At 35.2% G+C, this 21,799-nt stretch overlaps 1 protein-coding gene across 2 annotated transcripts in view; it reads left to right on the top strand.

Moving 5' to 3' along the window:
• The window catches only part of LOC150086811 (uncharacterized), a 281,569-nt gene extending 267,313 nt beyond the window's left edge, over positions 1–14,256 (top strand). For both annotated transcript variants that reach the window (XM_090372770.1, XM_090372769.1), the window contains exon 9: positions 14,148–14,256. The gene's annotated coding sequence lies outside the window, so the exon portion shown is untranslated. The remainder of the gene's footprint in view (positions 1–14,147) is intronic.
• Positions 14,257–21,799: the final 7,543 nt, after the last annotated feature.

Raw genomic sequence — 21,799 nt, 5'->3', positions numbered from 1 at the left:
GCCTAAGTGGATGTCAGATGAACTAATGAGACATATGGCAGAGAAGAAAAATGCATGCGATACATACAAATTAACACGTGACACAGAAGCCTATGATAGGTACAAGTTGATCTGTAACCAAGTTACAAAGGAGGTTAGGCAGGCGAAGGCAGATTACAAGAAATCTTTGGCAAAGGATGCAAAGAAAAACAGCAAAGGGTTCTTTACTTATGTAAACTCTAGAAGGAAGGGGATGAATCAGATTGGTCCACTTGATATCGATGGATCAACTGTTGATGATCCTGCTCAGGTAGCTAACAAACTAAATGAATATTTTGCATCAACATTCACACATGAGGAGTTATTCAGCGAGGGGAATGCCAGAGGTGTGTTCAACTCTGGCAGTAAGCTAGAGAATCTTGTAATAACTGAGAGTAAAGTGGAGGAGAAATTGTTGAAGATAAATACAAGAAAGGCACCTGGGGTGGATGGGATCTATCCAGTTATATTAAAGGAGGCAGCAAAAGGAAGTAAGCCAACCCTTAGCCATAATTATGAGAGCTTCCTTGGACTCAGGGGAAGTACCCATGGACTGTAGAAGTGCAAATGTGACCCCAATTCACAAAGGAGGATCAAGGGCGATATAAGTAATTACAGACCTGTTAGTTTAACTTCTGTTCCCGGAAAATTAATGGAGGCACTGGTTAAAGAAGCACTGCAGGATCATCTAGACAAGACTTCAGTTATAGGTCACACACACAGCATGGTTTTGTTAAGGGAAAGTCTTGCCTGACCAATTTGATTGGATACTATGATGCAGTCACAAAAGAACTGGATACAGGGAATAACTTTGATATTATATACTTGGATCTTAGAGAGGCTTTTGATACTGTTGTACATGGAAGACTGCTGCACAAATTGGAGCAGTGTGGCATTGGAGGCAAATTGCTGCTATGGATAAAGGGGTGGTTGAGGGGGAGAAGACAGAGAGTGGTAATCAATGGACACTGCTCATTGTGGACTAATGTTATTAGTGGAGTCCCTCAGGGTTCAATGTTGGGTCCATTATTGTTTTCTGTATTTATAAATGATATTGATGATGGTATATCAAGCTTAATGTCCAAGTTTGAAGACGATACGAAGGTTGGCGGGGTTGTCAAGGACACTACTGACACTATGCTACTGCAACAGGATCTGGAAAGGTTGAGCAGATGGGCTGAGAGGTGGCAAATGAAGTTTAACATTGACAAATGTAAAGTACTACATATGGGAAACAGCAACCCCAGAGCAACGTATCAACTCTGTGTTACTACACTTACAGTGGTAGAGAATGAAAGGGACCTGGGGGTAGTTGTGCAGGTAGATATGAAGTTTTCTGAGCAGTGCAGACGGGCTTCAAGAGTAGCTCATATTGTATTGTCGATGATATATAGGAATTTTTCTAGCAGGGATAAGGAGGTGATTATTCCCTTGTGTAAGGCAATGGTTAGGCCACACCTAGAGTACTGTATACCGGTCTGGAGGCCTCATTTCAAGAAGAATGTAGATGCTGGAACGAGTACAGAGAAGGGCAACAAGATTGGTGAATTGAACCAAGGGGTGCTCTTACGAAGAAAGGCTTAAGTTTTGCAAATTACAGTGTCTGGAGACTAGGCACCAGCGAGGTGATCTGATAGAGGTGTATAAAGCCTTGAATGGTTTGAGCATGCACAATGCTGATGGGATTCTGCCTCTTGCTCAGAATAATCACCTGAGAGGGCATAAATTCAAATTGAGAAAAGACAGATGTAGGATAGACGTGAGGAAATTTGCCTTTAGCCAGCGGGTGGTTGGTTGGTGGAACAGACTTCCATCCCTTGTCCTGGAAGTTGATAGCCTAAATAAGTTTAAGGCTCACCTGGACAGGTATTTCAAACGAACAGAGGGATGAAGTGGAAGTGGTTATTTTTTATTTATTTATTTTATTTTATTTTTTTTTTTTTTTGGGTGATGCTGCATAAGCTTGCTTTCTTGCATCAAATGCCTCTACTAATGCTAATGTATATATTTTCGAGGGGGAAGCTGATATGACAAATGTTGGTGCACATTGGTGCACTGGCACATTCATGAGGTTGATGCACTAGAAAAACCTTAAACAACTAACCAACAGCAGTTAAGGAAAGAGAAGTAGCGAAAGATCTGAGAAATGAGTGTGATGACTTTTTGTAATAAAAAAATAATAATAAAAATAAAAGCAAATTGAAAGTAGTTTGCCCTCAGTGTCATCATTGGAAGGTGATTCTAAACAGTACAACAATGAGCATGTTCTGAACAACCTGAAAGCACGTGGGATTCCTTTAAAAAACTGGTGCTTAGTGTTGATGTGACTGTTATGGTACACCTTAAAACTGGAGTAGCAGTATTAAATGAAGAGATTGAATACTTGGTAATAGACTGTCCTAGTCTATCTTGCTATCTTGTCTGTGTACTGAAAAGAGGGGCTCTGTGCTTCCGTGTGAAAATAGATGAATATTTGATGAATATTTGATTCAAATATTCATCAAATTTATCAAATATTTGATGAATATTTGATAAATTTACTACTATCTAGAAAGAGGTGCTAAAAGAAAAAGTTTTATAAACAATTTCAACGGATGCATGTCACTGAAGTAAAATAAGATTTTGAAGCATATGTGTGTACACTGGCTGTTTTTAGTTAAGTTGTTTAACTAGACTGGTAGAACAGTGGCAAACTTTGACAAGTCTAATGAAGAGGTTAGAAGCCATGTGAGCATTTTTCTTAGTTACCAAATTGAAATGTATAAGAAGCGATCACTAGCGAGTGGCACTGATTCATGTGAAAATCCATGGTCCAGAAGTTTTGAAAGAAGACAAATCCAAGAAAAAGAACTTCTGAATTGCAAACTTCTGGTAATAGCAATCCTAAATAGGCCAAAATAGCTGATAATTCTAGGCATGCTATCCTCACTCATGCAAAAGTCTGTTCATGTTCCTTTTTGTGCCTTGAATAAAGCATTTGCTTTTTTCTTTTAAATTTTATGCCATTGTTTGATAATCTGAATGTATCTCTTCAATCCAGTGTATCTCATGTTATGTAGTGAGGTCATTACTCCTACTTATGTGCAAATTTGTTATACCAACAGTAAATCTTCCATTTCCATTTTGGAAGTTGTTTATTTACCATGTAGTGGAAGAACGATTCTGACTTAATCATAGGTATTTCTCCTTCCATGGTTGTGGAGATTCTAATATGAGAAGTTTCTACTCTTTTGTTCAGTGAGGTGCACAAGTTCCCATTAAAAAATGATGTTCTTATAATTTCATTAGTTGGCAGTGCATCATTTTAAAATTAGAAATTTTTGTTAAAACTTGGTGCTGTTAAAGATAAAGCAACAGGCCTTTTGCAGCATCAGTTCTGTTGGTTTCAATGTGAGAATTCACCAGGAACTATTATGAAAGAAAATAATTGTAGAGTGATCCTTGGTTGGCAAACTGACAAGTGCACAGGGAAACATGAACTATAATAAATTATAACAAATCATTTTTGTCATTTTAATAATTCCTCAGCAACGCTGAGTGTGTAAGAATATTCAACCAGGCAAAAAAAAATCAAATCTTCTTTCTATGAAGCTTGGGAAATGTTCCTGAAAGTCAGGTTTAAATAGAGATTTTAAAGAGAAATGTTAGGTAAGCTAATGCTTGAAAGCATACTGTACTGGTAAACAATCAATCATGTTTGCATTTTAATTAAAATGTTTATGTTGTCAGTGAAATTTAATTTCTAGTGCAACATGGACTTTTAAAAAACCTTTTGCTTTTATCAACAAATCCCCTCCCTCCCTCCCTTTTTGTTTTTTTTAAGGGTGTATAGAAGTATTTTTTTCATGTTTTGGCCTAAAAATGCCATTTTTCTCCTGCTTACAATTACCTGAACACTAGCTTTTTGAAAAGTCAGAGTCATGAATTAGATGGGAAACTTTTATCCAAGATGCTTTCCTCATACAAGAGCACCTGGCGTTGGTCTTCTTCAGTATGAAAAACCTTATGACAACCTGGAGATTTCATATTTTAAAATACCTTTATATTCTTGGTCCTGGAGATCGCCTCCTTGTTTTCATTTAAAACTTTTTATCCTATCTGTCTTTCCAAATTCATGTAGGATGCACACTCTCTTCATCCTTTTGACAAGAGCAGGGACTGCTTCAAGGTTTAGTTTTAAATGCTACCCTTTTTTCCATTAAAATAAATTCTGTTATGGAACAACTTCCCCAACTGTAAACAGTTTCCTCTGTGTTGATGACTTCAACATATTTCCTAGTCATGCGTTTCATGACCCTTGTTAAATGACGAGGGAGAACTGCAATGGCTATTGATCGTCTCAACTTGTGGGTAATGACTGAATTCTTTAGGTTCTTTCTGAAAAAGATAATTTGCATTCATCTTTTGTGGCAAGCATGATCTTCATTTTGGACCTGAATTGTGATTTGGACAAAATATTATTCCAATAGCACCAGACTTGTTCTTGATAAAACGTTTGCTTTCTTTCAACGTATTCAGCAACTGCACATGAGGTCAGAACATTCCCTGTCCATGCTCTCTCCACTACCTTATGAGGTGCAGACTGATGCAACTTATTTATATACATCTGACAGAAATAGTATACTTTGGCTGGGTCCTGGACTTGGCACATCATGGCCTTAGTCACCCATGTGCATAAAAACCAAAATCAATCAATCATTGGCTGGATCCCATCCACCATCAAGCTATCTATATTTCTACTGGAGAATTTTGAGCATCTTCTGACTAGGATCTGTATCTGGAAGCAAATTAGCTATTTTTATTACTTCAGCAGAAGTGGTTTTGCTACACTATACTTTCTATTTGAAACAAATTCCTTCTAGACCATTCCATGATGGGAAAACTTATGTAATACCTGTTAGACTGGCAACCATCCCTTTGATATTTGTGTCCAAGAACTACTCTGAGATTTGCATATCATAATAGATGAAGTTGTCTGGTCACCATCCCCCTTGCTCATGTTCTAGGATGTGACTTCTCCTTAAGAACTGGTGAAGTCTGACACCCCATCTTCCATGCACATTATAAGAGTTAACTTTGGATCACACAGGCACTCACCAATACCTTTATATTATATACATAGATTCTTTAACTGCATTACACTTTATCAGTGATGAAATGCACTGCTAATTCAGTCCTCTCTCTGGTTCAGCAGTGATACATTCTCTTTATGAGTGGAAATTCAGTATCACCTTCTGCTGGATCCATAGCCACACTGGGATTAGGGAAATATATGGCTGATACCGCAGCCAAATAAGAAGTCATTGTGAATAATCTTTACCTATCAGTTCCATATACAGACTACAGGCAAATAATACACAACAAGCTATGCTCCCAGTAACAAGACCACAAATAAATTATATCAGATTAAGCCAGCCTGGAATCGGAAAATGGCAGTCTAGTCTGTGCAGAAATTGTAAAGAGGAAGTTGTCCTTTTCCAACTCCATAGAACACAGTCATCTTGCACATTCTTTTCTGCTGTGGGCTGATGATTCTCCTATGTGTAAGTATTGTCACACCATTTTAACCATTTAGCATGTTTTTATTCAATATCCAGTTTATTTGTGCACAACGTTTATGTTTCAGTGCTCTTAACCATCTCACTGAGCCATACACTCAGTCAGATAAAATCTGACGAAGATAATATATATATATATATATATATATATGCTTTTTTACTCACTTGTGTTTTTACTGATGTTTATTACATTTATTTATATACATTCTTACATGGTAGCCCATTCATAGATTACCTATTACTTTTAATCTGTATTTATACATCATAAAATGCACCATAACATATCAGATCATTATCAAGGCCATTAAGTGTTGATGCAGTCTTAAAAAGACTGCACCAATTTGATTCTTTGTATTTGTATTTCCTGTTCCAGCTCTAGCTGTTATGGTTAAATAATGTGTATTATGATAAATCTAACACATACAACTTATATTATCTATTTTAGGTTTCCTTTGGAGGCTGTTTCTAGAATTTATTTGCACTTTCATTTCTGCATGCATTGGATAGTATCCATTCCAGATTTCATCTTTTTACCATTAATGGTTTTCCATCTACAGCCACGAGGACACACCCACCAATTATAATCAGCTTGCTTAATAGAAAATTGCATACAATGCACAATAGCCTAAGAGCAAATTATTGCCTTTACCTCGCACTCTTCTATACCATGTATTGATCTATGTAAATCTTTAACTTTTAAAACTTACAAAATAACTAAAACATAGTCATTATTATCACTTGCCATAATGCTTTGTTGCTGTGTTTAAAGCAAGAAATTGCTGTACTTTGAAAAATTATTGATGAGAAAATAACTTGTTAGGACCTTAACTCTCTCATGGATGATTGAAAAAATTCACCTGAATTTTTCAATATGTATGTACAGATTTTCATGAGACAGGTTTTTTTGGGATGAAGAGAAAGAAATAGTCAAAAATGTAAAACTTTTCAATAAAAATGATTCTTAATTGTGGCATAAAAAAAATTATTTCCGTGAGTGGCCATGGAGGCAGCAAAAACAAAAGCTCTATGGAAAACTAATACAGCTTTTGCATTTTTTACTCCAAGAATTATTTTTGGAGTAAGAGGAATCTAAATAGCTTTTATTGGCTATACTACTCCAAGGAAAAAATTATGCGGATGGGGAGGAGCTTTTATATTTGAGTAATACAAAATTCTTGAATTTTTTTTTTCTAAAATTTGACACAAAATTTTCACAGATTTTTCTACCTTTGTATGCTTTTCACTAATGCACCACTCAAAGGTTAATAATATCAGCTGCAACAGCACCTCTACCTGCTCAGTCCACGTAACTAGAAAATTATGGCCAATTGGAATTACAAATATTAAAATTTCAAATGAAGAGTACTTTACCATTAGCAAAATATTAGATTTCAAAATGTTATATTTATTGAGTTGGAAGGGAAAGTGAGTTTGAAAGAATTATTTAAAGAGATATTGAGCCAAAAGATGTTACAAAGAGGAAATTATAGCTTAGGAATTCTTAGACACAATAGCAGAATGAACATATTCAAAAGTACTCTGCCTTCAAATTGAACTCATAAAGTAAATAATTATGACAACTGAGAATGGGGGGGGGGTTTGAGCATCAGATAATTGAGATTCCATCAGAAAAAGTAAGTGGCACTTGCATATTGTAGATGGAAATAGATATCAATAAGATTGGAACTGAAACCACATATGTACGATTTTTGTGGGTGAAACATCTGAATTGTTCTAAGATTCATCGCAAAATAACGGTGGTGTATGGGGAAAATGCAATGTTGTGTTCTTTGCGAACAGCTATGAAAAACAAGAGGCCTGGAAAGTTAAGCAAAGGTGTTGTTCTCATTCAGGACAATGCAACGCCACACAATGCACGCACAACACGACACTTGCTCCAAAGTTTTGGATGGGGGGTATGGCAACATCCACCGTACAGTCCCGATATTTCGCCTTGTGACTATCACATCTTTGGCAAGCTGAAAGAACATCTAGGGGGTACAATGATGGGCAAATGCAAACAGCAGTTCAATAGTGGCTGAATGATCAAGGAGTGGATTTCTCTATCATCAGGGAATCAAACTTTTAGTCACACATTCCGAGAAGTGTTTACACCAACTTGCACTACTTTTCCACATAGTCACCAACTATGTGGAAAAGTAGTACAAGGTATGTGCTTTCTATTGCATAATGTTACATACCTCAATAAATGTCTCTTGTGGGCTACAGTGGTCAAGTGTAACTTATTTTTTGAATTACCCTCATATTACATTATTGAAATTAACCCATATAACATGGTAGAAGAAGTGGGACAATGCTGGTGCTTGCTTGGGAGACAAAACATGGCATCCACTTAAATTCTCTGTGTTTTTGTTTGGGTGGAAATTTGCTTGAGAGGATTGTTGGATCTTTTAAATGAAAATATTATTACAAATAGCTCTTTGTAAACATGACTAATTTTTCTTAAATTAAAATTGAAGAAAAAGAGGTTATTCCCTCAATTTCCTCCTTCAGGGAAATAATTTTCATGAAATTCTTAAATGAAAACTACCATACAAGTATTGATTGTTGTGTTGTGGCTCTATTGAATGCCTGTGCAAATCGCTAAATCCAGCCTCAGGAAATTTGCACTATACATTAATTGTATCTTAAGCACAGTTTAAGATACAATTAATGATAAATACAGGAACTCCCCAACTTACACAAATTTAGCTTTACGCAAGTTTTTGCCGGCCGGTGCAAACTGAAAAAAATATGGAAACTTATTTTGCATCTGTAGGGATAGATGGAGGTAACGTGAACCCAATAACGTTTTTTTTTTTTTTTTTTTTGTAATTTGTTCCAAGTCCTTGGAATTTGAAAATTTTGCTATATTACTAAGCTATTTATCTGTCTAAAAGGTCATATTTATAATGGAAATTGCACTACACTTTGATCATTATCATATGTTCCCATTATAAGAATCAATTTGGAACACCTTTGTGATATTTTTCTAAAGCACGTTTCTGGAAGTCACGACCAAAAAACAATTTGCACTTTTCAGTTTATTGGGCTTTTCTCTTAGTGCAATCTATTATTAAGGGGTAGTAAACTTGATCTTATTGCATTTGCAATAATACCGATAACTGGAATTCTGTGGGTTTTTACGTTACAGTATTATAGAGAAATGTGTTCCCCTTCACTGAAATCTTCAATCATATAAAAAACAAATTTTCAGAAACTTCTCTCTTCATTCCTATTTACTGATGAAGGGAAAGGGACCAACGGAAAGTGCAAGTGCTGGTAGTTCCAGGAAACAAAACGAAATTTATTTAGAAATGAAGATGAAAATGAGTAACAAGTACGAAGCAGGACAAAATTTGCCATCTATTGCAAGGGAATTAGGCCTCTTTGCTTCAACAGTGAATACTATTTTAAAGGACAGAGCATGTAAAAAATAACGTCAATCAACACACTTAAGATCAACCATGATCACACAACATTGTTCAGTGTTCAAAGATGGAACAGATATTAATAATATGGATGGAAAATCAGATTCAGAACCAAGTTCCCCTGAGCCCAATAGCCATTCAAACAAAAGCAAGAAGTATTTATGAAGATATTAAGGATAAGTATAGCGAACCCCAAGCCAAGTTCGTGGCAAGCAACAGGGTGGTTTAATAGGTTCAAGCATTGTGCTGGTTTCCAAAACATTAAAGTAGGCAGGGAAGTCTCCAGTGCCAATTCTGCAGCTGCAGAGAAATTTTGTGATGTGTTGGAAAACATTATTGATGAAGGCGACTGTTCAACATAGCAAATTTTTAGCGTCGACAAGACTGCTCTGTATTGGAAAAAAATGCCGGATCGAACATACATTGCCAAAGAGGAAAAGACAGTGCCAGGCTTCAAAAGATAGGGCCATGCTTTTGCTTGGGACTAATGTAGTGGGAGATTACAGATTAATACCACTGCTTGTGTACCATTCTGGAAATCCTCATGCATTTAAGGGCATCAATAAAGCCACCCTACCTACCCATTCATTTCTGATTGAACCAGAGAGAGTGGATAACACTATCTCTCTTTGAGGATTGGTTTCAATGCTGCTTCATTTCCGAGGTTGAAAAATATTGTAAAGACAACGACGTTCCTTTAAAGATTTTGCTTCTATTAGATGATGCTCCTGGGAATCCTGTGCATCTAGATGATTTCATTTTGAACGTGAGAGTCATATTTCTACCGCCAAACATTACTTCACTCATCCAACCTATGGAATAGGGTATTATTTCGAATTTAAAAGCATACTATTTGCGCACATTTTCTCAGGCATTGTCTGCAGTAGACAGTGAGAAAAATTTTATGTTAAGAGACTTTTTGTAAATCTTACATTTACCACACCATCTTAAACATTAATAAGGCTTGGGCAGAAATTACTAAAAGTTCTTTAAATACCGCATGGAAGAAAATATACCCACAGCACGTAAAAGTCTTTGAAGGGTTTGAAAAAGACGGATCATATGAAGAGGTTACAGATAAGATTGTAAAGATTGCAGAGCTACTTCAGTTGGTGGTTGATGCCAAAGATGTGGAGAAGTTAATAGAGCAAGAAGAGAAGGAATTATCTAATGAAGAACTTATTGACTTGCAGGCAGCAATAGTGAAAGAAGAAAATGCTGACGAAGCTCAAGATTAACCAAATGAGCTGAGATGCTAATTCACAAGAGAGGGTGGCAGTGGCGTAGTTTGAGAAGATGGATCCTGACAGGAAACGATTCTTAAAAGTTAACAGAGGGGTGAATGATATGCTTGCTACTAAGAAATCTACAATGAAAAGAAAACAGCCACCATCCAGTTATCCATTTATATGTTCTTTTGTAAGGTTGAGTGGCCAACCCCTTCTAAATCTCTGGGGTGGCGTACTTATCAGCAGAAGATGTTGATTCTGGCAACGATGCTCAAGAGGTAAAATGTATTGACATTATTCCTCTGTCTCCTCTCTTTTTTTATAATTTTTAAATTACTCGCTTTTGTAATTTTTCCTGCGCATGAGATAAAAAATTGAATAAATACAATAAATAATTCTATTTACAGGTTCGTTGAACTTTTTTTTTTTTTTTTTTTGATTCAATCAATTCAGCGAGCACATTTGTGAGTGTTGCACAAGCATGGGGGAAATTCTGACTTACATAGAGTTCTGCAGAACAGAACCTCACGTTAATCAGAGAGTGGCTGTACATAATAAGTGCAAATTTAAATTTAAAATTGATGATAAATACAAATAAATATGATAACTGAATAGTTTGCATAAAGATGCCAAAAAGAGATTGCTTCCATGCATTGAAACTAAAGGACATCATTATGAATTTTAATGTAAATTTATATATGACTAAAAATTTTCTTTAGTATGTTAAATTATAAAAGGTTAGTTTCCATTGTAATTTTTCTATACTTTTTCAGAGAACTTAAAAGTATAATGTGACTTTCAACTCCCTGGTTATTTAACTTGATGCCAGAAGTTTATCAAACAGAGTCAACACTGTACAGATTCATTTATGTTTTTCCAAATTCTTACAGAATGATTTTAAAAAAAATTATATTTGTGTCTTGACAGGAATTGGACAAATATTTGATTTTATTCACCATTGGTTTGTAACTTAATAGGATATTAAATAACTTTTCCTCAGATTAAAAGAATACATTCCATTAAATATACTTCAATAATTCCCCATTTACATGTAGGGGACATTAAAATGGAATTCTTTCTGGATATAAGCTGAGTAGTTAAAAATCAATGTTTTTGATTGGAACAAAGTGGCTATTAAATAATGAAACTGCATGCACAGCAAGCGCTCACACCAAGCACCACCTGTGTAACAAAGGCATGGTTGACCTTGAATATTTTCTTAGTTGTCTGCCAAGTCACATTCCAATTTGCTCATTCATTTTGCAGTGAGATTTCCATTACCAGTTTCAGGTTTCTATTACCTTGTGTTTTTGCAGTTTGCTAGGAAAATGACAGACAAAAAAATTGAACAATGAATCAACCTCAAATTTTTTAACAAAACTAAAGAAAACATCAGCTGAAAGTTATGAGTTATGTCAAGTTTATTGGTGAAGATACTATGTCAAGAGATCACATATGTGTATGGCATAAAAGAATTTTAGAAGGGAGAAAGAATGTGGGAAATGATGAACAACCAGGCCATCCAGTATCCATGAAAACTGATGAAAATGTAGACTGGGTAAGGACATTGACTCTGTAGCCAAGTGGTCAAGAGTAGGAGTGCAGTAGCACACACTCTTTGAGTAGACCGGGGTTCGAGCCCCTGACTGCTGAATACGGTCGATCTGCCAACCCGCACTGGACCAGCGTGGCAGTTTATGGTCCATTTCCCTCAGCATGAATTGTTGAGGAAGCTTCCATCCTGCAGTGGGTTGATAATGGCTGCACTTTACCTTTACTTTACCTTTTTAGAAGTGATTGTTGTTTAAGCATTAGAATGGTTGCATCAGAACTCAGCATGGATAAAAAAAATAGACAAATATTAAATAAAAATTTAGGCATGAAAATAGTTTGAGCACCAAGATGGTGCCAAAAATTTTGAATGAAATTTAAAGAAAAAGAGAACTCCAAGTTTATGAAGATGTTTTGAAGAAAAATTGAATATCCAAACATTGAATACTGTAATTGCTTGCAATGAAAGTTGGCCGTGCCATTACGAAAAGAAACTAAAAGACAGTCAATGCAGTGGAAGACAAAAAAAATCCCCGCACATACAAAGCAAGAATGTCAAAATCAAAAATGAAAATCATGGTTCTTGTTTTATTTGATATTAAAGGAATTATTATGACTGAATATGCCCCACCAAATCAGACTCAATCAAACATAATACATTGAATTTCTGAGAAGGCTGTGTGAAAAAATTCAAAGTAAGAGGCTTGAATTGTAGGATGGTTGGATGAATGCTCCAGCATACGAAGCGCTCCGGCGCCTCCGTAGCCAGGTGGGAAGGAGCAGCAGTGCGTAGCACACGCTTCTTGATTAGACCGGGGTTCGAGCCCGTCACCACCAAATACGGATGATGCGGAAAGGTCAGGAAATGGCCACCGCATATCCCGGAGCAATATGGCCTAAGCTGCTAATGCTCCTAAAAACCAAAACAACAACAACAACAACGAAGCGCTCCCTGTTCGCCAGTTTCTGGCCAAAAAACAAATCCTTTCGTGTGTAAACATTCACACTACTCGCCAGACTTTTTTTTTTTTTTATGAATGTCTTCAGTGGATAGAAAATGGGTTCCCTTGAGTACACTTTGTTTTCTCTTCTCTACACTGAAAAGTGTACTTAAGGAAATCCATTTCCTATCCATTTAAGACATTCATAAAAAAAAATAATCGAAGTGTTAAAAGGGCTTCCAGAAGGTGACTTCCAGAAATGTTTTTCTTGGAAGAAACATGTGAATCAGTGTGTGCAAACCCAAGAAATTGTTTTGAAGGGGATAACTTATAAGGTACGAAGGATTTCATTACATTTATTTTATTGCAGCAGTCTCGTTATTTAATAGTCACACCTCACATAATGTGATAATCTTTCTCTACATAAAATAATTTTCCTCCTAATGATATTTATTCAGCCAATGGGGGAAGGGAGATGCAGATTATGTGGAAAAAAGGGACAAATACAAAAATACATAACAGAAGCTTGTTTTACTGTGCTAAAACAAGCTTCTGTTTAATCATGATCACGTGCTATGTTTATACATGACCATGCAGTACCATTCTTGATTTCCATATGTAACATATTTATTTAAATAAACTAAATACAACTAGGCATAATATTTTAAGAGTTTAAGATTCTATATCTATATAATATCGATGTAGATACACCATAGACAACGCTTAAAAAAAAGCTACCATCGTAGTGTGAAAGGCACCCACCAATGAAAAGCCAACTAACTTTGAAACGATGCCATCTGGGTGGTGGTGCCTACCGAGAATAAGTGACAACAGTCTTCTCTAATAGTGAAGCGTTACTTATTCGAGGTAGTGCAATACATAACTCATGAAGAATGAGCACAATATGAGATACAGATGAAATTATGCCTTTTACAATACTGTCGTAGTTTTTCTTTAAGAGTTGTCTATGGTGTATCTACACTGATATTATATAGATATAGTAATGCATTTATGTATTCATAGCTGAGCAAGAGACACACAGTGTCAAGTTTCTGTAGATGTTTTATTTTATCAAAAGAAGCGAGTGCAACGAGTATGGGGTGAAGCCCCCTAGTAGATACTAAGTTTGTTTTTGAAATTTTTAATTTGCATTTCAAAAGTTTCTGTGGGCAAGTTACTTTACTTAAGGAAGTTTTTTTTTTTTTTAATTGCTGCCAATTCAATTGAACTTAGTACAGTAACATTAATACTGTTTAGATGTATAGTTTTCTGGTACATTTATGATTCCCTTGTTTTTTCTCCTCTTTAATGTACTCTAGATATTTTTACTACTCTTGATATAAGCTATATGCAAAACCTTATTAGTTTTTCATTATGTTTATAGATTTTAATTTTCCATTTTTCCCCCTCCTTTTTCAGAAGAATAATGCCAGCTGTCATTTGCGGACAAAATCTAAGAGGTTATCTAAAAAAAAAGAAGAAACAAAGTCTCCTATGTGTAATGTGTGTGGGAGGAAGTATTCAACATGGTTCAGTTTAAGAAGGCACATAAGGTCTGTACATAAGTCTTTAATTGGAAACTGGGCTACAAAAACATTCTCGTCTAGTCAGTATAAAGAGGAGTGCATATATTTGATGCATTCTATTGAGCTTTTTAAGAATCAAGTGTCAAACTTGGAAACAGGATGTTATGTACGTACCCAGTCACTTTGTACTGAACAATATTCTGTTTCATCAGGAAGTTCTAGATTATTAAATATGCACCCAGTACTATCAACAGTTGTGCAAGAAGACAAATCCACATGTAAAATATGTAAAGAAATGAATGACTGTACTACAGATTTTTCAGTTCACTGTAGAAACACTTGTGTTACAAATAAGCAAGGTGATACTGGTGGATTTTCAAAAAGCAATCATGCTGCAACTTCCATTTCATATAATAGAAAAAATAAAACATTGCACAAGTCCAAATGCAAGTTATATGGTTATCCAGAAATACTTGATTCGGTCACTGTTGATGTTCGTCCATTGAATATGCATTGTTGTCCTCATAATGAATGCTCTCCCACTGTATCTGGTCTTTCAGAAGTGGCTGCTGAAGAAAATATTCTGAAGATGAGATCACACCACACTTTAGATTGCATTAGAATGCCTTTATCAGAAGACAGTGTGATTTTGCAAGATGTTGAACTTAAAAAAAATAAACACGTTGCTGACTTCACACGTGGACGTACACGTTCCAGTGATTCAAAAAAGTTGCCTTCTAAGAGAACTTGTCCCTGTTGTGAAGATTTGTCACCATCTAAAAAGTGCCACATGATTTTTGAAAACCAGCATATTATGAGCAAAAATCTGAAGTGTAAAACAGAAGAGAAGCAAAAAGGACCAACCAGTATAGAAATAAAACATTCTCCTAATTGTATTACACCTGCATCAAACAGACCAAGAACTAGATCTAGTAGTACCCATGTTTAGTAGTATTATTAAAGTGTAATAAACAATGATGCAGGAATCCAAAAATTACTGCTAAAACAAACCCTTGCTAAAATTTATTAAATATATTGTTTAATCATTGAATTTTTTTAAAAAAAAATTATTTGTACAGAATTTAACGTGTGTAAATAGTAAACACTGGACTTATATAAAAATTTTATACATCTGATTATTTCATTTTTGACTATATGGTTGGAAGTAGTTGGATAACTTTTATTTTTCTGTGTATAAACAGTAGTCAATACTGTTAATAGTTATGACTGAAAAAAAAAAAAAAGAAAGAAAGAAAGAAAAAAAAAAGTAATGGAAGGTGAAGCTGGATTTTTGAAATTTAAAACTGCTTATAGCCTCATTGTTTTTCTTTGTTTAACATTACCTTTACATAAAGTATCACTTTCATATTTGTCAATCCATTAAAATTCATATGAATAAATTGAATATAATTTTTCGTAATCTTTAGTGTACTTTAACTTTGTTTCGATATTTTTTATTCAGAAATAGTAACACTTTGATTTGAGTAATCAAAATTTCTTGAAAATAGAAATTTGCAATCTTAATGGAAATATTAAAAATTTTTTTGAATGGACATATGTTTACTTCCCTTTAAATAAAAACAAATGATTGGCAGTATCATTAAAACAATTTTTTAAGCTTTGTATGCCATTAGAAACATTAGTTAAAGGTGCAAAAGATATGATTTTTAATGACTTGTAATTATATCCATATTTCAACAAATTATACTACAATTAGGGAAAAAAACAAACTTCCTGTTTGCAGCATGTTTGGTAAAGGATACAACAAATAGTACAAATTTGCCATTAATAAACAAAAAGTCATGCCAACAGATTGTCACCATTCGGTTTTATTGGAATAGAGGCTAGAAATAGTTTAAAATTATGTACTTCACAGTGCCATCCATTATTTTAACACTGGTGTGAAAATTATAAAATATAAGGAATTATATTTATGAGGTATAAAAAAAAAAGAAACAAACAAACCTTTTTTATTCCAACAATGACAGCTATCTTCATTGGCCAAAAAACACACCAACATTCAACTTGAGGGTTAACAGTGTCACAAATTTAGCAAAATTCTCATATTTTACAAATTTGTAAAAATTGTATCCCTGATAATGTCTCAGTTCAGATTTTATTCTATACCTACGAGACATATTTCTTAGGTCTGGCAACAGTGTGATTTCTTCTAAAAAGTGGAAGTTGATAACATGATAGTAGCTCATAAATTCCAAATATAGGTTTCCCTGGTTATAGCAAATAAAAAACAGATCATTGCTTGGGCTCAAAATACGATGTTACTTGGACATGCTGAAAGAATGGTCAGAAAATTGGCAGCTATGTTTTAATGCAGTAAAAATGCAAGGTCTTACACTTGGAAGACAGCAATCCCAAAATAAATTTCACATTTGGTGGGGGTTGAATTAAAAACAGTAGAGGAAGAAAGGGATCTAGGAGTTGTAATACGGCATATCTGCCCATATTATTACTCCACTCCCATAGTGTAAACTCTCATAGAGCAATGTAAACAGGCAGCCAGGAAAACTCATGGTGAATTATCGAACATTATCCTGTAGAGATGTGGAGGTCATGATCCCACTGTATGGCAGCTGTAAGATATTGTTTGGAATATTGTATTCAAGTATGCAGACATTCTGAAAAAAGACTGAGTTTTTTGAAAGGGTCCAAAGAAGGGCAACTGGAATGGTTACAATGACAAAAGGATGACCATATGAGGAAAGAATTCATTGCAGATGTGACCTGATTGAAATTGAAAGGGGCTCTGAGAGGGATTAATAAAATGAATGATGGTGGAATTTTCATGGTTTTAAAGAATTCCAGAACTAGGGGTCATAAATGCAAATTACAAGGAAAGAGGTTTAGTCTAGATTGTAGAAAGTTCTCTTTTAGCTGGCTAGTCATTGATTGCTTGAAAAAATTTGACAGTTTGCATAAATTTAATGGTTAACTGGATAGTTACCTTCATGAACAGCCTATGGCTTCCTTGTGTTAGTTCGCTAATACTAGTGCTATATTTTTCATTATCAGTTCGATAGTTTAGAAAAAATAAATTACTGTTTCTGTGATTAAAAAAAATGAAGTATAATAAGATGTATTGTTCATACATTTTCCTTAATGGTTTTGTGCATAAATATTTGCCCAAGTTGTGGTCTTCTTTTCTTTATGTATTTTGCTAAATATTAAGTGATATTTTGCTAAATATTTTTCCTAATTGGCTCTATGGTAGTTACCTTGTTTTTTTTTCCTTTTTTAAGTATTTGATTATTTTAATCTGGTTTTTTCCTAATTTATTAACTTGGTACACGCAATCACTGGAACAAAGGGATGAATGACATTAAAATTTCAATGAAGGAAGCACCACAGGGATGGTAAATAAAATTCTGGTTAAATGAATATGGCCAAAAGAGGACAATAACCTTTATTAAAATCTATTCTCAACCTCCTGTATGCATGTTTTGGAAATATATTTAGTGAAATGAGGAGAAATTCAAAAATTTAATGACTAGATTGCTTCTTTCATTGGTGATTAATAATTCTTGGTGCTCTACACTAAACAAATGGTATGACTTTGTCAGGATATTTTAAGATCGTTTGCACTTGTTGATATTTATTCATTGATTGTTGAGTTTGGTCCACTAACAAAAGAATTCTATAAAGGTCTAAAGTTTAATAAGTCATTAAGATAGTTACAGGATTTATAGAGCTTAATATCATCAGCATGCAATAAGTTTTATGCCTTCCAGTCTAGAGATGCTAAATCATTTACATGTTGAAAAGAAGAGGACCTAATGATGATCCACAGAGAATTCTTGTAGGAAAAGTTAATTCACATGATGTACAGGGTGTTAGGAGTCACCGTGCACCACCGTATGGTGTGCACAGTGACCATACAAAAAATAAAATTTAAGAAGAAAACCGACAAAACTTTAGTAACTGCTATAATTAATTACATCAGAAGCATTGCACTAGAAGAACTAAAGCAGTTTTTTTTGGAAATAAAATTACACATGTTCAAGCCTGTTGGGATTGGACTGTGCTGTTTCACTGTGTAGTCCACAGTAATGGACTACACAGTAAAACAGTGATAACAAACAATTTGTAATAACATTAAAAGCTAGTTTCCTTTAAAATGTATGGTGTATTTGATTTTTTTTTTTTTTTTTTTTTTTTATTGTGCTACCAGTGTTTCTCACAAAACCTCATTAGGTTAGGTAACCTGTGCAGATATATCATTATTCTTTTTCTTGGTGATTCCCTTCTACTTCTCTCTCTCGGGGTGGTTCAGAAATTGTTTTTTTGGGCTGCTGCAGCATAAGCCTCGGGCTTCCTTGCACCATATGGCTAATAATAATAATACACAGTGCCACTAAATGTAGCTGTAATACTGAAGATACAAAACCAGATTTATTTCGTATGATGTGATCAATACACAAACAAACCAGTTTTTTCTTGCTTCCTTCGTGTATCTTGCTGGGATATCCATCCAACCAACCGATTGGTTATGCACCATCGTGATATCCAGCCCAAGGTGGGAATCGAACCTCCGACTTTTGGGTTGCCAGGCAGGCACTCTACCTACCCAGCTATCCCGGTCGGCACAAAGCCAGATGAGCATGGGTTATGCTGTTTTGGTGGTGTTCATCTGGCACTTGTTGCTGGGTGGTATGATCACCAAGGAAGTCACCTCCCAGAATCCATCCACTGCAGAAGTCAGGTCAGGTCAGGTTTTACAGAGGTGTATTGCTAAAAAAAAAAAAATAGCACCAGAAGACTGATAACGTCACATTGACTGTACAGTAACTGAATCATACTTCAGATTCATGGTTCATAGAACAACCAGTTCTAGCATTCAGCTCATGCCGAATCAAAATGCAGTGTTCACATGCAAGTATATCTCATTCGTTGGATTTCTTTATCTAACACATACATTAGTAAGAAACGTTCAAGTTTCATTGCAAAATTTATATTTTTGTTTTTAAATAAATTTTTAAAGATTACAATTGATATGTATTTTTAGTAGCAATGGGTAAAATATATATTTCACCCTCCCCTTTGATTCATAATATTAGGTATATAAATTTAATTTCTTATGTTACCACTCACACTATCCTCTATACATCAAAAAAAGCAGTTCTATACAATCAGATACAACGCTATCAAATATAGTCATACACACAGACCTATCGGTAGAATTGCAATACCTCACCAAAGAATTCATCGACAGGAAATACCCATTACAACTAATAAAAGAAACCATCACCAAAGTCCATAATAATACTCCCAAGCAAAATTAATAACCACATGGATAAGAATAAGATACACAAACCCCTTATTGCCCTCCCATACCATCAACAATATGCTAGATGACTTCAACAGATTTTTAAGGATACAGATATCAAATTAATATTTACATCTTATAACAAATTAAGTTCTAAATTCAGTTCATACAAGACAACATACAAGTATGGGACACAAGATCATAATAACATTATATATTTGATTAGATGCCAATCAGATTGTCAAGCATGTTACATAGGCAGTACAACAGCAAAATTTGGGACATCAAAAATTTCTAACAAGTGTGCATACTACCACTTTAATAGCTTCAAATCTAATTTAGCAAGTACAGAACTCACACATGTTCAATCTTATAATCATAACCCACTCATCGATTCAGTGATCACAATAGATAAAACTAAATTCCAGTTATAAAATCCTTCAAAACGAAGCCCTCGTCATGGAGTGGTTTAAGCGCCACACATCACTTAACATATTAAACAAAAAGAATCCCGCCAACCTCTTCCCTATTTGAAATTTAGCACATATCAGAGAAGTAAGTATGTTACCACTCTGGCACGTATTAAGTTTCCACGTGCACTGAAATGCATTTCGGGAACTCAACCTGTATATAACACACTCGCGCGCTCTTCCCTCCCTGCTACAGCTAACTGAAGACGATTTCAAAAGTCGCTCGTGCACGGGTATTAGCTTTTATCTCACTTCATTTAATTTATTTTAATTAGACAACCATAGAACGGAAGGTGCACTTTCCTTTCATTGAAAAATTTTCAAAGCCCATAACTCAGTTTTTAAATTTATTAGATTATAAATTTATAATCTAATAAAGTTATTAGAATCTCATAACCACTATGTACGTAGCCGAGTGGGCAGGAGTGGGAGTGCAGTAGCACACGCTCTTTGAGTAGACCGGGGTTCAAGCCTCTGACTGCTGAATACGGTTGATCTGCCAACCCGCACTGGACCGGCGTGGCACATTATGGTCCATTTCCCTCAACATGAATTGTTGAGGAGGCTTCCATCCTGCAGTGGGTTGATAATGGCTGCACTTTACTTTTTATGTGGTAAAACTTTCAACTAACTAAGCGAATTACTATGAGGTGAGTGCAGAAAATTAATCTAAGCTATATCAACGATCTAGTCATTACATCACAGCACATAAGGACTCCTTAAAATGTAGGTGGTAGATGACTTTCATCAACCGGTGAAATACCACCACTTTGCTTATTGAAGGCTTGAAGTGGTGAAACCCATGTTTAGTCTCTAGAGCAAAGTTGCCGGCATCCCCCTTCCCCCATACTTCTTCAACCCATGCACGGTACTAAGTACTATAGGTTTTGATACCTTTTGTGTTTGGGGTTTTCATAAAAAAAAAAAAAAAATCATCAGCTATCTATTTCCATAACCAGTGATGAGCTATAGTGGGCTCGCGAGAGCCCATTGTTATTTTATTTATTTTTTTTTTTTTTGAAAATTTGGGAGCCCATTGTTGAGACTATCATCTATTTTACAAATGAAATCCTGAATGCAATTATTGAGTATCTAGAGCCGAAACTACGGTGGGGCGAGCGGGGTCCCATTCCCAGCATTTTAATGGCGCAATCGATCGGTTATGTATTTTAAAATTGCTTCATTTTTGATTTAATTACAGTCGGACCTCTGTTTAACGAACTTCATTATAGCGAATTTTTTTCATTCCCCCCTTGGTAATTACATTTAAAATAGTTTCCGATGAACGAAGAAAATTTCCATGTAACGAACGAGTTAGGAGAGAGAACTTTGTATGCATTGTTCTTACCGATGCCTTTAGGCAATTTAGGTAATTAGAAAGCGCGAGTTAAGAGTGAAAGGGATTACCATTTCACAGTGTTAGTGGTGTCCATAAAACCTCTGCAGTCAATAACCAGTCAGGGGATTAAGAAGCTTCTCGACACGGATTATAGCCTCTGGTCAACCTGTGTTTTGGTTCCCCTTTACTACTACAAGAAGTCATGTTTTTCGGAGAAGTGAGCGAACCTTGCCTTCCAGTAAATGTCTCCTGTCTATGTTTACATGGTCACAGTAGCAGAATATTCGTGTGATTCCGAATATTTTGCACTATATTCAAAGAACTAGTGAGAGTAGCAACGTAGGGGGGGGGGGATTGAGGCAACTAAGATATTATATAAACTTTACGAAGAGTTGGCAGATTTTGAAACTTCGTCAAGGCTGTCACTGTGCAGAAAATGTTCTAAAATATAATGG

Source organism: Mastigoproctus giganteus, chromosome 4 (assembly GCF_048544385.1).
Source record: "Mastigoproctus giganteus isolate SK-2022 chromosome 4, ASM4854438v1, whole genome shotgun sequence".
Classification (NCBI taxonomy): domain Eukaryota; kingdom Metazoa; phylum Arthropoda; class Arachnida; order Uropygi; family Thelyphonidae; genus Mastigoproctus; species Mastigoproctus giganteus.
Note: the sequence above shows the minus strand (reverse complement) of the source record. Positions and strands in the feature narration are given on the sequence as shown.